A 14,279-nucleotide genomic window follows, 5' to 3' on the forward strand; every position below is an offset into this window, starting at 1 on the left:
CATCGCCTTGAGTTCTTTGGGGAACGTTGGGAGAGAAATGTCTAAACAAACAAATTGAAAGTGGCATGGATCTGTGTTCCTATGTGTTGAACTTTAGATATCCTTTTCTGCTTGTATTTTATTTTAATTGGCATCTGCAATTATACTTGGCTATGTTATGAATTAAAAGCTAAATTAAAGTTGAAAAGAAAGACCCAGATCAATGATTGAGTCAGGGATCTTGATCATAGGCAGCAATAGCCCTTCCCGACTCTTCAGTCCCACCTCCCCCTGGCACCTCCCTGAGTTCCTTCTTTCATTCTCAAAATTACAGATAATTCCGAGTCCTACTAAGAGTACACCCATAGAAATCAATAAACCTGATGTGCATTTAGCAGCATTAAATACCACTCTCAGTGACCTATGGGCACCCACAAGGCAGTGGCTCCTTAATAATCAGCTCAATTTAGGTCATGGCTCCAGTCTGGCTTGAGTTCAGCCTATCCCACCCATGTTCACATAACCAACTGGGCAGCAAAACCCAAGTTCTGCCTGGGTGCATGAAAAACATTGGCTGCAGATATCTCCTCCTGGGACTCAGGGATGAGAACTTCAGTCAAGAGGGCTCTTGGGCAGATATGATGAGCTTCCTCTGGAGGTGGGTCATATTTAGTCATAAATGCTTTTTTTAAAAAATGAAAAAATACAATTTTAGATTTGCAGGTTAATATGCGTTTAATTAGATGATCATCTGAACAGACTGATTTTTATTTCATTGCCTGCTTTCCCAAATGGATTGATCAGGACTACATCCACAAGCAAAGATCCAGAAGAATCAGCGTAGCAATCAGGCATTCATACCTATGGATGTGGGCTGCTCACTGATGTCACTCAAGGGCACAGCACTGTGCATTGAAACCACAGTAAGCAGGAAGAGTTAGACCAGATGGGCAGCGTTTGGTGAGTTCCTCCTGGCAGAACCCCCCTTTTCCTCTTACATTGATTATTGTCCTGAATAAAAGAAAGAAGGAAATCTGTAATTGATGGCACTTTCATGAGCCTGGAGTCGGACTGCTCACCTTCAGGAGATGAGGGGGGGATCATAGAATTGCAGTGTTGGAAGGACTCAATGGAACATTTAAGCCCACCCTGCAATGCAGGAATCTGTAGCAGAAGGGAAGAGGACATGCAGGCCCAGCCGCAAAAGAGCTCTCAGTGGAATTTGCAAGATCAATGCCGACATCTCCTGGCCCATCCTGGATGTCAAGATGGGCCACTGGCAGCTCCTGACTTTGAGGACTCCATCACAGGCTAGAATAGATCTATTAAATTATTTCTCATCTCCAGCCTCAGATTGCAGTTGCTTCTCAATTCATTTCTCCAGTATTTCTAAGAGGCAGTAGGAACTATCACTATTGTGTGTATCTGAAGAAGTGTGCATGCACACGAAAGCTCATACCAAGAACAAACCTAGTTGGTTTCTAAGGTGCTACTGAAAGGAATTTTTTCATTTTGTTTTGACTACGGCAGACCAACACAGCTACCTACGCGTAACTATCACCATTGTTGGCTTTCAAGAATTCCTCTCCTGGTTCAGGTCCTTAGGGACCATGAGGTTTCTAGTTCCGGTTCTACTGCTGGATATTGTGATGTATTTTTGTACTTCAGGTGAGGTCTGGAAAGTGCAGAATGAAATGGGACTCTTTGTTTCCAAATCACATATGTGTTCTTGCAGCAGCAGCAGACTGCTGGCTCATCCTCACTTACTCAGCGCTATCTTAACATTTTGTGTTTTTTTTATAATATTTTTATTAGTTTTATGAAATACAGAAAAAAGAATAAAGAGCATATTATAAAAGTAGAGAAAGAAAGTTACAAATTTTCTTGTTCTTTTTTCCAAATCTACTGGACTTCCCCGCGTCCTCCCAACCCTGCATTCTCTGTGATACATTACATCAGCAATTTGTTAACTTGTTTCAATACTTGTTGTATCTTTCATTTTATCATGTTACCCAATTTCAAATATATTATGACCCAAATCATGTACGTTTTCATTTTAACACAATAAAGTTGTTTCATTATTCTATCTCTGACTTCTTGTACCTTAATTTCCATTTCTTTAGTTTAACATTACTGAAGCTAGAATTTCCTAAAAGGTGCGTTTTTTAACATTCATACAACTTATAATGTTTTTCCAAATAGTCTTTAAATTTTTTCCAGTCCTCCTCGATTGTTTCTTCTCCCAAGTCTCGGATTCTGCAAGTCATTTCGGCCAGTTCCATGTAGTCCATCAACTGCGTTTGCCATTCCTCCAATGTGGGTAAATCTTGTGACTTCCAATATTTTGCAATCAAAATCCTTGCTGCTGTGGTGGCGTACATAAAAAAAGTTCTATCCTTCTTAAGCACCCTCTGGTCCACCATGCCCAGAGCGCTATCTTAACATTTTGGAGAGTTAGATCAGAGCCGTTATTTTTTACTTCCCATGGGAAGTGCAGCTTGCACAGTTTGCACCCATATGAACATCTGTGGCATCAAAATTACCTGTGCACAGAGGAAAACCTTGAGGCTCTAATGCTTAAAAGAACTTGCAGAACCTAGAAGTGCTGCATCAAAACTGAATCCAACTTTTTACTTCTAAAAATAGAATTAATATGCGCTGAGCGTATTATCAGCTACTCTGATCCATATACTGATCAGTGATTATTTCCTTTAGCACAAGCAAAGCCCTGCTTTGTCCAGTGAAGATGTAGGGTGTAGATCAGGAAAACAGGATTAAAAATGAGCAAACATTTGCACGAATGGGACCACCAAATCATGGGTACCACATACAACTACAGCAGGGTTCATTAGGACCACAAGAGACCTTTGGAACCTCTCCAAAGGTACACTCGGCAGTGATTGGGGCCTGGCAAAATCCTCCCAATAGTCCACACAATCCAGATTCATCTGTGCAAATGAGAGGAAATTAAATTGTCATTATTTGTGCAAAACATAAACATTCATTTGACTGATGTTTTGTTTTGAGCATTGGAAGAGCACTTTCAAGTATGAGAGCCTGAGGTCCTGGACTAGGAAATGGGAGACCAGCCTTCAAATCCAGCCTCATCATGAGGATAACAGAGTGGCCTTGGGCCTCTCAGGGTCGTAGTGAGGATTATTCTGAGAGTGAAAGTGTGGTTCTCCATAGGCCAGCTGGTGAGCTCATGGTGGAGTTTTACAGATTTGGATTGTCAGGCATGGGAAGTCCTGATTTGACTGACATCATCAATTTCACATAGAATGGTTGATTTGGGGGGGGGGGAATTTTCTTTATATATGGGGTTGCAGGTGGTGCTGTGGGGTAAACTGCTGAGCCTCTTAGGCTTGCCGATCGGAAGGTCGTCGTTCGAATCCCCATGATGGGGTGAGCTCCCTTTGCTCAGTCCCAGCTTCTGCCAACCTAGCAGTTCAAAAGCATGTCAAAGTGCAAGTTGATAAATAGGTACTACTACTGCAGCAGAAAGGTAAACAGCGTTTCCGTGCCCTGCTCTGGTTTTGCCAAAAGAGGCTTAGTCATGCTGGCCACATGACCTGGAAAAACTGTCTGCAGACAGACGGGTGCTCCCTCGGTCAGTAAAGTGAGAGGAGCGCACCAACCCCAGAGTTGTTCGCGACTGGACTTAACTGTCAGGGGTCCTTTACCTTTTTGGTTATATATATATTTATTTACTGCATATTTATCTCTTTTGTGAAAAGAAAACAACTCAATGGATATCACTTACCCCTGCAGCAGGTTCCGTTGCTGCCACAGGAGACCCTGTTAATTTCTCCATTGGCACAGTTTGTAGTTGCTGGGAATTGGCATGTTCCTCCAAATAGTAAACAGAAAACTTGCCCTGTTAAAAAGAGAAGACAAGTAAAAAAAAAAAAATTATGGGGCAAAGGGGTTGCCAACTACTTTTTTCCTAACCAGAACCCTGCGTATTTAATGGGATGACAACTTTTGCAGGCTTCTGCTGCCTCTCAACCTGCTAACTACTGTTTCATTGGCCAACATTAGCAAGGGTCAGATCGGTCCTCCTTCTCTGCCAACACTCCAGCTGATTCCTGAACCTTGTAAGGGGTCTGGCACTTAGCTGCACCCAGCCACTTGGGTGGCATATAAATCATAAAATTATGATGACGATGATGCTGATTACTGGTCCTGGGATCATTTCAGCACGGCTGCCAAACCTAAATTTTACAGGTTGCTAATGGAAGGTGAGAAAGCGTGTTCTCATTAAAGGAGAGCACGTGTTGCGGATGGGGCCAAACAAAACACCCCCACGGTTGCCTGGCAGGTTAGATTCAAAGGGCTTAGATCAGATTGGTGGTTGGTGTTACTGGGGTAAATCTGATGTTGCCAATTTAGGGGTGGGATCAGAGGTTATTTAAACAAGGTCCACAGCTTGTTCCTTTCTCTTTCGCTGTGGACACCGGATCACCCGCCCTCCCTCCCTTGATTGGGCTTGTGCTTTGACCTTGCTATGCCTGTCATGGGGTCATCCGCATTGGTGCGGGGGCCTGGTAGGAATTTTTCCTTTTGGCTGATTTGTGTGTGCCAATTGGTTTTCGCCTACTGCGTAGCAAATCGTCACAACTTGTAAGGTTGGCGGTTAGGCATTGGTTAAATTGGTTGGTGGAGGGGTATGGATTGGCTGTGCCTGCCCCTCCAATGCTGCTGCTGCACGGGAATTCCGTTAAAGGAATTCAGGGGCTTACCATCCTCTCACCAAACCCTTGGTGCAGGGTGCGGGCAGGGAGTTCCTGGGAGCATGCGGGGAGTAGCTGAGGGTCTGTGTCGCAACTCGAGTTATCCCTGATCTTGTTCCTCCACACTGACTCTCGCTGGAATCCGGGAGTCAGTGCTGTCCCCCAAGGCGGGGGGGAGGGGGGAGGGAAAGCTAGTCATAACCAATGACTAAGCAACCACTCACAATTTGTATGCTAATAAAGTTGTGGCCAAAATTATGCCAAAAACTTTTAAAAAAAATTATGTGTGTTGTGTGAGTTATTGGGGTAGGGGTGTTTTGGGGACCTCATCATGCAAAAATGAGCAGATAATGCACCCACAGACCCACATAACTGACCACTAAGTCAGCGTTCCTTCCATTCTACTGAAGGTTCCCCTTTGCTTTCAACATCTGCCATTCAGAATTACTGCTGTTCTGAGCTTCAGAAATCCCTTGCCATTTGTGCCCTCTCTGAGAATGGTATTTTCTGGAATCTCCCCAGTAGTGTTGCCAATGTATTTTGCTCAGCTCACACCCAACTGTGCTGGCTATAGTCTTTCTCGGCTCCCAGCCAGGTGAGAAGAGGGTAAGGCCCACCCATTTGCCCAGTGGGCACCATCCCTTCATTGGCTATACTGATGGGGTCCTGAGGTGGCAACTGTGGGCATTCTTTAACAAAGAAACTTGCTGGGGTAGGTCTACAATGGAATCCTTCATCAGATATTTACTCTTCCTAGATCCAGGACCTCTGGAATTAGAAAGGACTTGGGGATCATGGACACTAAATCTTCTAAACTCTCAGCAATATAAATGACCACCATGGAACCTGCCTTGTGGCTCATTCAGCATCCTGAACGTTCTGCTTTTGCAAAAGCCATGTATTCAATTTCAATTTCAATATTAAATATATTGTTAAATACTTTCCTCCTCCACCAACCCTTTTTAAGCAGCTGGATAGTATAGGAAGCTGCCAAGGCAGACTGTTCCATCAAGCTCATAGCTGTCTACACTACACTACACTACCTGGTCGGTAGCATTGCCGACAAGGGAAATGCCTGCGACTCAACCTGAGACCTTCTGCGTTTGCAGCAGATGCTCCCCCACCTGAGCTTCTGCTGCTCTCTTACCTTCAACAACGTGGAAGAGGATGAAAACCAGAGCAAAGCTCAGGTAAAGGAACCTCATGGCTGCAGTTTCTTCTGAGATCTCTGCCAAAGGGAAGGCACTCTAAGGCAGAAGGAAGAGGAGTTTGGATGCAACAAGGAGGTTCTCTCTATAGTGTTGCCATGCCAAAAAGATGCTGAAACACACATTTGTGCATCTGAGTGGGAAATGCTGCAAGCAGGTATTTCCTGCAGCTGTCAGCATCTGAACCGTCCAGGCCATTTTTTCTTAACTCATCCTAGGCAATTTATTCATCTTGCAGACCATCCCAAGATTTATCTGCAGAACAATCTTTCTCATCCTGTTCTCCTTCCATATCAATTAACAGATTCCCCATCATCTCACAAAAGCTGCTCCCAACTTCATGGCGCCTGGATAAAAAGGAAGTGGAATTCTGGGTAACAGCTTGGGCATAGTGCAGTTTGATGCAACCTCTTTTGGTTGGGCTGTTCAGTTTGACTGCAGTTGCCATACCTACCAAGAAAGAAACATTTCAGTGTGCTTTTCTCCTGGTCTGCACATTGTCTAGAAATTGGTAAGGAGATCTGGTTTTCATTTTCATCTTCCTTTCTTGTCCTTTTCTGCTTGTGTGCCATGTTTTGTTTTGGTTTTTAAATTGTATGTAAGCTACTCTGGGGGCTTTTTGGCTGAAAAGCAGAGTACAGCTGATATAATGAATTTAAACAATGTTTCTACCAAAAAAATTATCCTCTCACCTTCTGGGTGTTGTTCTTGTTTGTGTTTATAACTTATGAATGATGGGATATAGTAAATAATTTATGTGGGTGTGGGGGGGAAGCATCTAGTGGGGGCAATGGACATAAAACTATATGCATCACAATAACAAGGATGTTAAGCAAAATGCATCTAACAATAAGCATTTTGCTTAACATGCTTGTTTTTGTGTTGCATGTAGTTTTATGTACATTTTATGCCCCCATTCTCCCTCAAAGAACCACATAAACTAATGACTTGATCTCATTGTTCCAAAAATATAAACAAGAAGAACAAATCTATAAAAAAAAACACCCAGCACTCCAAAAATGTGAGGAGACACCTGTTAGTAGAAACATTTTTTAAAATTGTTTTATCAGTTTTACTCTGCTTTTTCAGCCAAAAGGTTCCCAGAGTAGCTTATGTACAATTTAAAAACCAAAAAACCAAACATGGCACACAAGCGGAAAAGGACAGGAAGGGAAGAGGAAAACAAAAACCAGAACTCCTTGCCAATTTCTAGACAATCATGGTCAGCTGGCCCAGTTCAGGTCTAGGAGGTGCCTGATTCAGCTTGGCCTCCAGCAAAAGCAGATACCTTGAGCCCTGCTTCCTATCTCTCCCCAAGAGGCAATCTGGTGGAGTGGTCCATTAGGAGCTCCATCTTTCCTGCACTGCTTGCATCAAAGGATCATCTAGGATGGTTGCTGCAGAACTGCATGGCTCTTTTCTTCTGATGGGTGTGTGGAGCAGTGGGTTTTAGGGACTGGAAGATGTGGCAGAATTTTTCTATTGCACTGGCTGTCTAGGGTTGTTGCAAATGGAGAGGCTGCAATACTCACCTAGAGGACAGATTTAAGCAACTGGAGCAGTTTAATGACAAGCCTGGATCTGGCTCAGGATCAGGGAGACCCACAAACCAATGACTGGAAGGGAGTAAGATTCAGGGTTGACCCTTTCAAGCTCTTGCACTCTGTCAGTCCTGAAATGTGAAGATGCTTGAGGTTGGTTTCTGAGCTCCAAAGCAGGCTCTCTCTTCCCATCAGATACACTCACCTTTCCCCAGCCATCTCTCACTTGCAGTAGATCACAAGGTGAGCAACAGATTCTGCCCCCCTTTGCCATTTACCCGCCCTGACTTGGCCACAGTGATCCATGCGACGGTCATCTCCAGGCTTGACTACTGTAATTCGCTCTACGCGGGGCTGCCCTTGAAGCTGTCCCAGAAACTCCAGCGGGTACAGAATGCTGCAGCGAGGCTCCTCACGGGGTCTCTGCCATGGGAGCATATTCACCCAGTGCTTTTCAAGCTGCACTGGCTCCCGGTGGAGTACAGGGTCAGATTTAAGGTGCTGCTTTTGACCTTTAAAGCCCTTCACGGCCTAGGACCCTCGTACCTCCGGGACCGCCTCTCCTGGTATGCCCCACGGAAAGCCTCAAGGTCCATAAATAACAACACCCTAGTGGTGCCGGGCCCTAAGGAAGTTAGATTGGCTTCGACCAGAGCCAAGGCCTTTTCAACTCTGGCTCCGGCCTGGTGGAACGCTCTGCCTCATGAGACCAGGGCCCTGCAGGATCTGATTTCTTTCCGCAGGGCCTGTAAGACAGAGTTGTTCCGCCTGGCCTTTGGCTTGGAGCCAGTTTGATTCCCTCCCTCCCCCCCTCTCTCTTTTCCCCTTCTTTTCCTTCTCCTCCTGCGATGAGGCTACATTTTAATATTTTAATGTTCCATTATTTTAATTGTTGTGTTTTATTTTTGTTTTTAAGTTTGTAATCATTCATCTTGTTTTTATTATTGCTTGTAAGCCGCTCTGAGCCCGGCCTTGGCTGGGGAGGGCGGGGTATAAATAAAAAATTATTATTATTATTATTATTACATCAGTGGTTTTCAAAGGATGTGTTGTGTCACACCGGTGTGTCAGGAAAGGATGGCATGTGTGGCTGGCAGATTCAAGGACAATCAAAGAAACATTTAGACATTTCAGTGTAGTATAGTATCAAAAAGGCTCCTTTGCAGGTTCTTATGCAGCTTTTTTTTCATATTTTTGGGGTGTTCCATCATCCTATTATAAAGTAGTTGTGCTTTGTGTTATAAATCAAGCGCTCCAAGGAGTCGTTTGCTTTCCTATGTATTTCTTATCAATAAAATAAATTCAGTGTGGCATGAGCAACTTTTATTCTGTTTGGCCTGGAATAGAGGAGACTTAGAGGAGATGTGATAGCATTCTTCAAATATCTCAATGGCTGTCACATGGAAGAGGGAAGAAGCTTGTTTTCTCCTGCCTTGGAGGTCAGGACTCAAACCAATTGATTCAAGTTAGAAGAAAGGAGATTCTGGATAAACATATGGAAAAACCCTCTGGCAGGGCCAGGGCTGTCTATACCGGGGGGTGCAAGGGGTGCAGGGTTGAAGCCGCCTAAGCTCTTAACTATCTACCTGTTACAAAATCAGAAATAATTTTGATCAAGCTAGAAAAACAAAATACATGTATACCTAGGTATTATCAATTGCATACATACTGTTTCACTAAAGGACTTTTGATTTGTGCTCAAAGCCGCGTCGTGCCAGCAGCAGCACTTGTCATTCACAACGGCGTGTTTTAATTTCATCACTTCCAAGTCAAATTCATTTAGAGAAATCGTTTAAAAAATAATGTTTATTGGCGTTAATTGTCGGCATTTTCTTTCACTAACTACTTCATACTGGCGTTTTCCAGCACACGATTTTAGTTTTCCATTTCCTCAGAAAGGTGCCTAGAGCACATGCTATGAATTCCACAAGCTGCATTCTTTCCCCATTTAACGATGAATGCTAAGCAAGAAACACTGCAGGCGGGCGCTGGGAGAGGAGTCTGTGGGGCAGGAGGTTGCAGGCAGGCTAAGGGCAGTGGCGCGGCGTGATCAGCCTCGTCCAGTGGTGCAGAGGTTAATTTGGGGGCTAAACTAAATTTGGGGGTGCTGGGTGGATCTTTGCACCCCGCTGGCGCATATGCGAAAGAAGACCCTGGTAAGAGCTGTTCAACAGCGGACTTTTCTTCCTTCTGTCATGGATGCTTTAGCTGAGATTCCTGCATTGCAGGGATTGGAGAAAGTGAACCATGAGGTCCGTTCCAACTCTGCAATTCTATCATTCTATGATACTAAGACGACTTGTTCCCCCTGAATAATGCAATCTGCGATTAAATACATGTGGAAACAGGAGTGCTGCTTTTCAGCTGAAGGACCTGATCCTGTTGTTGAGGAAATGAGCAGATGAGGTTCCTTCCTCCACCAGGAATTGCTCTTGCTGTGATACAGCCGATGACGCGCCTCTCTCCACAGGGACTTGTTCCTGCTGGGAAGGTGCAGCCAAGGTGTCCTTTTCCAGGAACCTTTTCCAGATGTTAAGCAGGAGGAGATGCCATTGCAATCTGTTTTAGCACCTGCTGTTCTTGTACTGAAAGAGTTGCAAGGCCTGGAAGTACATCAAGTATATATGCTTCTAGTCTTAATTAAACTGTTGCAATCGACATTATTCATACCCCATTGCAAATCAGGTTTATTCTCAAGATTTAAGGACTTTCGGCTGTTTGCAATGTGCAAATCAAGCAAAAGCAATTGAAAGAGCTCAACACAACAGATGCTTCAAATGGTTCCCCCACATTCAACTGAAAATGCCTAAGTTGCCTTTTCTTTCCCTCTTCCCTCCCTGTTCTTTCCGCCTTGTGTGCCATTTTTTTTCAAAAAGAGATTGCACATACGCCACTTGGTGAGCCTTTTCCCCTGAAAAACAGGGTATAAATGAAAAAAAACAATTTAATAATTTAATAATAAATAAGGTTTCTAGTAACAGGTGTCTTGTCACATCTTTTGATTTTGTTGACTAACTAAGAGGATACAGTGGTACCTCAGGTTAAGTACTTAAATCGTTGCGTGTTGAGTCCCACGATGCCACCCACCAAAAAATTCACACTTCACACATGATTTTTTGTTTAAGGTTTTTGGCATAATTTTGGCCACAACTTTATTAAAATACAAAAAATGTGAGTGGTTGCTTAGGCATTGGTTATGACTATCTGTCCTTGCCCTCAGGGACAGAGCTGGCCCTTCCGGATTCCAGCGGAAGCCAGCGTGGGAAACAAGTATTGGGTGAGAAATGAAGCTGGGAATCAGACTAACACTTCTCATCCTCATGTTCCGGTGGGGCTTGCATGGCCCAAGTCCGACTCCGGGGACAAGGACGAAAAGAATGGCAAGCCCCTGGATTCCTTTAACGGAATTCCCTTCGCATCATTTGGAGGGATAGGCACTTAGCCCTCCAAGCACCAATTTAACCAATGCCTAACCGCCATGGAGCCCTCAGCTCACTGCCAAACCACTCACAGCCTCAACCAAGACCTCAGCTTGGTCACCACCGCACCAATCCAAGCCTCATTCCCTGAAGCAGAAAGGTGCACACCATCAGTTCTGGAAAAAAAAAGGATGGCCTCTGAAAAAGAATCTCGGGGTGGGAAATCACATCACCACCCAGCTCCAAAACCTTTTTGACCACCGCAGCATTGATGCGTTTTCTGGCCCTTTCAGTGGCGGCCGGGCAACGACTGCCCCTCCAAACGCAGCGTTGCAAAAGCTTTGACCAAAAGATTCTCGCTGTTGGCACCATTGCCCGCAGCGTCTCCAGGTCACCCAAAATTGCAGCATGTAGTGACAAGCAGTCCATGGTCACCATGTCGTTCTCGCCCAGCTGCACCACAATAGCAGCTGGCGGCCCCTCCAGGAGCAACTGCCTCCGGATACTTGGCAGGAACTCTGACCAGCGGATTCCTCGTCTGGACAGCCAGGACAACCGAACGTGTGGAGGAAGGCCAAGATCTGGACCCCATCCAGATTGCCGTGCTCTGACGCCAGCCCAATGGACGATACTGTGCCCCACCATCCAAATGCGGACCACCGCTAAACCTAATAAAAGTATAAAATAAAAGCAGTGTAAGATACCAATTGTCAGCGAACATAACCTTTGAACGCATTTGATTTCCAGCGACCCAAATCCTTTATTCTGGCAGCTGACAAGCCCCAGTGGGCAGCTGTCGTGGCAGCCCCTATCCTAAAAGAATGGGGGGTGAAACCTTGTGCTGTGCTGCCACAAGCCAGAATCGCCTTACGCATCACCTTTGCAAACTGGTGTCTTGACAGGGGCAAACCATTCTCATGCCTTAGCAGAGGCCCCATTGGTTCACGACTAGCAGCACCTGACCTCAGCAGGGCAGCACTGATGACTGGGCCCCACCATATCGTCAGTACCAGCAAACATTGTGGGGAAGCAAAGAATCCCAAGGCAATCGCATCCCGCCAGGTGTCATTCCCCTTAGGGGAAAGATGCACCCCATCTGCCCTAAAGAGGGCAACAGCCTTGAAGAAAATAGCAGGGTGCAATATTACAGAACCACGTAAAGCAAGGACCTATTTTATTTTATTTTATTTGTTATTTTATTTTATTATATTTACTTTATTTTATTCTATTGTCCACCGCCTTATTAACATGCTTTCTGGCCTGCTCAGTGGTAGTTTGTCTAGGCATTGGTTCCCGACTAGCTGCACCTGACCTTAGCAGGGCAGCACTGACGACTGGGCCCCACCATATCGTCAGTACAAATAAACAGCGTGGGGGAGCAATGAAACAGGATCAGACTCAAGCTCACCCCCAAATGCTCCCAGGGACTCTTGTGTGGCCCTACCCCTCGAAAAGGGTCGACAAAAGCATAGCAAATCCTTGGATTCCCTTAATGGAATATCTTTGCGCATTGGAGGGGATAGGTGCTCCAACCCCCCCTCCAGACCACCTTGAACCAATGCCTTAAATTATTTTGAGTCCAGGGAGAGCTGCCATCAACTCAATTCAAGTCCTCTTGCATGCAGGAATGCAAACTTATGCTGGAGGAAGACAGCAAACATTCTCGCCCAGCTGTACCACCAGCACTGCGGGAGGACCTGCACAGGTCACACTCGACCACACCAAAGGAAGGATCTCCTCCCAAAGCATTCCCCATCAGGACATCCAGTAAATGTTCACATGGGCAGGAAGACTGAGATGGCGCCCCATTCCAAACTCATCAACATGCTTGCCAGCCTAGTGTACGATGCTGTGACCCAAATGTGCACAGCTGCTCCTATGAAAAAAGGAAATAACAGACAAGCATCAGCACAGACATCATTTGACACTTCTTGATATAACCCTTGTCAGCGTCAGACTTCCAATGACCCGTATTCACAATCCTGTCTACTGACAAGGCCCCCAGTGTGCAGCCTTTGCAGCAGTCCTATTCGGAAGGAATGAGGCGTGTTCAGCGGTAAGCAAGCCGCAGGCCGTAATAACTGGTGCATGACGTAAGCACATTGATGCCTGGCTAACGGGAACCCATGTTCATGCACTAGGAGCGGGCCAGCCCCCAGGGAATGAAAAGCCAAATATTATGTTATCCATAACCGGGCAAGGGCCCTCCTCACTTGTGACGGGAACCCTGATTGTGGCACTCCTGCCCACTAAGTCTGTTTTTGAGTTCCCGATTCTAAAGACAAGCTCCAAAGGATAAGGAAAAGTCCTGAAGCAATAAGCCACCAGACTCTCAGCCCCATGTTGGCACCAACAACCATTTTCCTAACCCTCAGTGCGAAAATGCAATGGACTACTGAAAGGAATCTCGCCTTGATCTTTAACCAGCAGACAAGTTTTAACTTGTTGCAGATACTACATAGGTAAAATTGACAAACTTCCTGCCCGCTGTCCTATGAGGTTGGAGCCTATTCCAACCTTCCAAGGCCCTGCACACTATAAACTTTATACAAGGGTCTCTGAAAATTAAGCTTCAGTGTAACAGACATTGCAGCGGACTGAATTCTGATAGTTATAACAGCACGCCCAATCTGCAGCAGGTGGACCAAATACTGCAGGATCTGCTCAGAGGATGGGGGCTAATTCATCTGAATGGCCGAGGACTGCCAGCTTAAGGCTAAGAAATCCATCCAGGCCATCCCATAAGAGCTAAAAGCAGAAGGGGAAATGGAAGCTGCTGCTCTCTGTAAATACTAATTGTTGTCAAAATGCCACAGGTGGTCTGGAAAAGTCTGGCAACAGCTGAGTCTGGAGCCCAGGATCTGAAGCACTTCATCTGAAAATGGGATAGAGTGACACCAACATCATTAGAGGATCCCGTAATTTGGAGAGAGGAAAGCACAATATTAAACCTTAAGCGGCGCAGTTCGAAAGCGTGAGCGGAGGGGCGGAGAATCTGCTGGAGCGTGAGGACTGTTTTACCAAGACGCTCACCACTACCTGGTTATCAGACCAAAAGCAGATCCGATGGTCACTGAACTCCTCGGGCCACATGTGAACTGCTACTACAATGGGTAAAACTCAAGAAAAGTTATGTCACATGATTGCCTCACCACACCGGGCTTGAGGCCATAGCTTTGCACACCAGCGGCCCTTGAAATAAAACCAAAGGGCAAAGATCCAGCAGCACCAGCATGAACCTGAAAATCCTTGTGCGGGTTCAAGGTATCCTGCCAGGCCGAACTACTATTGCATCCATTCAGGAATTGCTACCATCGCCTGATATCTGCCTTCACCACACTTGGTAGGCATACACAAAGGTAAGGGGACCTCAGGCCGCAGGCAGCCTGGCCTAGTGGG

At 45.5% G+C, this 14,279-nt stretch overlaps 1 long non-coding RNA gene across 2 annotated transcripts in view; it reads right to left on the reverse strand.

Moving 5' to 3' along the window:
- Window positions 1-710: 710 nt before the first annotated feature.
- Window positions 711-14,279, reverse strand: part of LOC310842182 — a 245,512-nt gene continuing 231,943 nt past the window's right edge. For both annotated transcript variants that reach the window (XR_014562973.1, XR_014562974.1), the window contains one exon: window positions 711-990. This is a non-coding gene — a long non-coding RNA (uncharacterized lncRNA). The remainder of the gene's footprint in view (window positions 991-14,279) is intronic.

Source organism: Podarcis gaigeae (genome assembly GCF_964106915.1).
Source record: "Podarcis gaigeae genome assembly, chromosome: 3".
Classification (NCBI taxonomy): Eukaryota; Metazoa; Chordata; class Lepidosauria; order Squamata; family Lacertidae; genus Podarcis; species Podarcis gaigeae.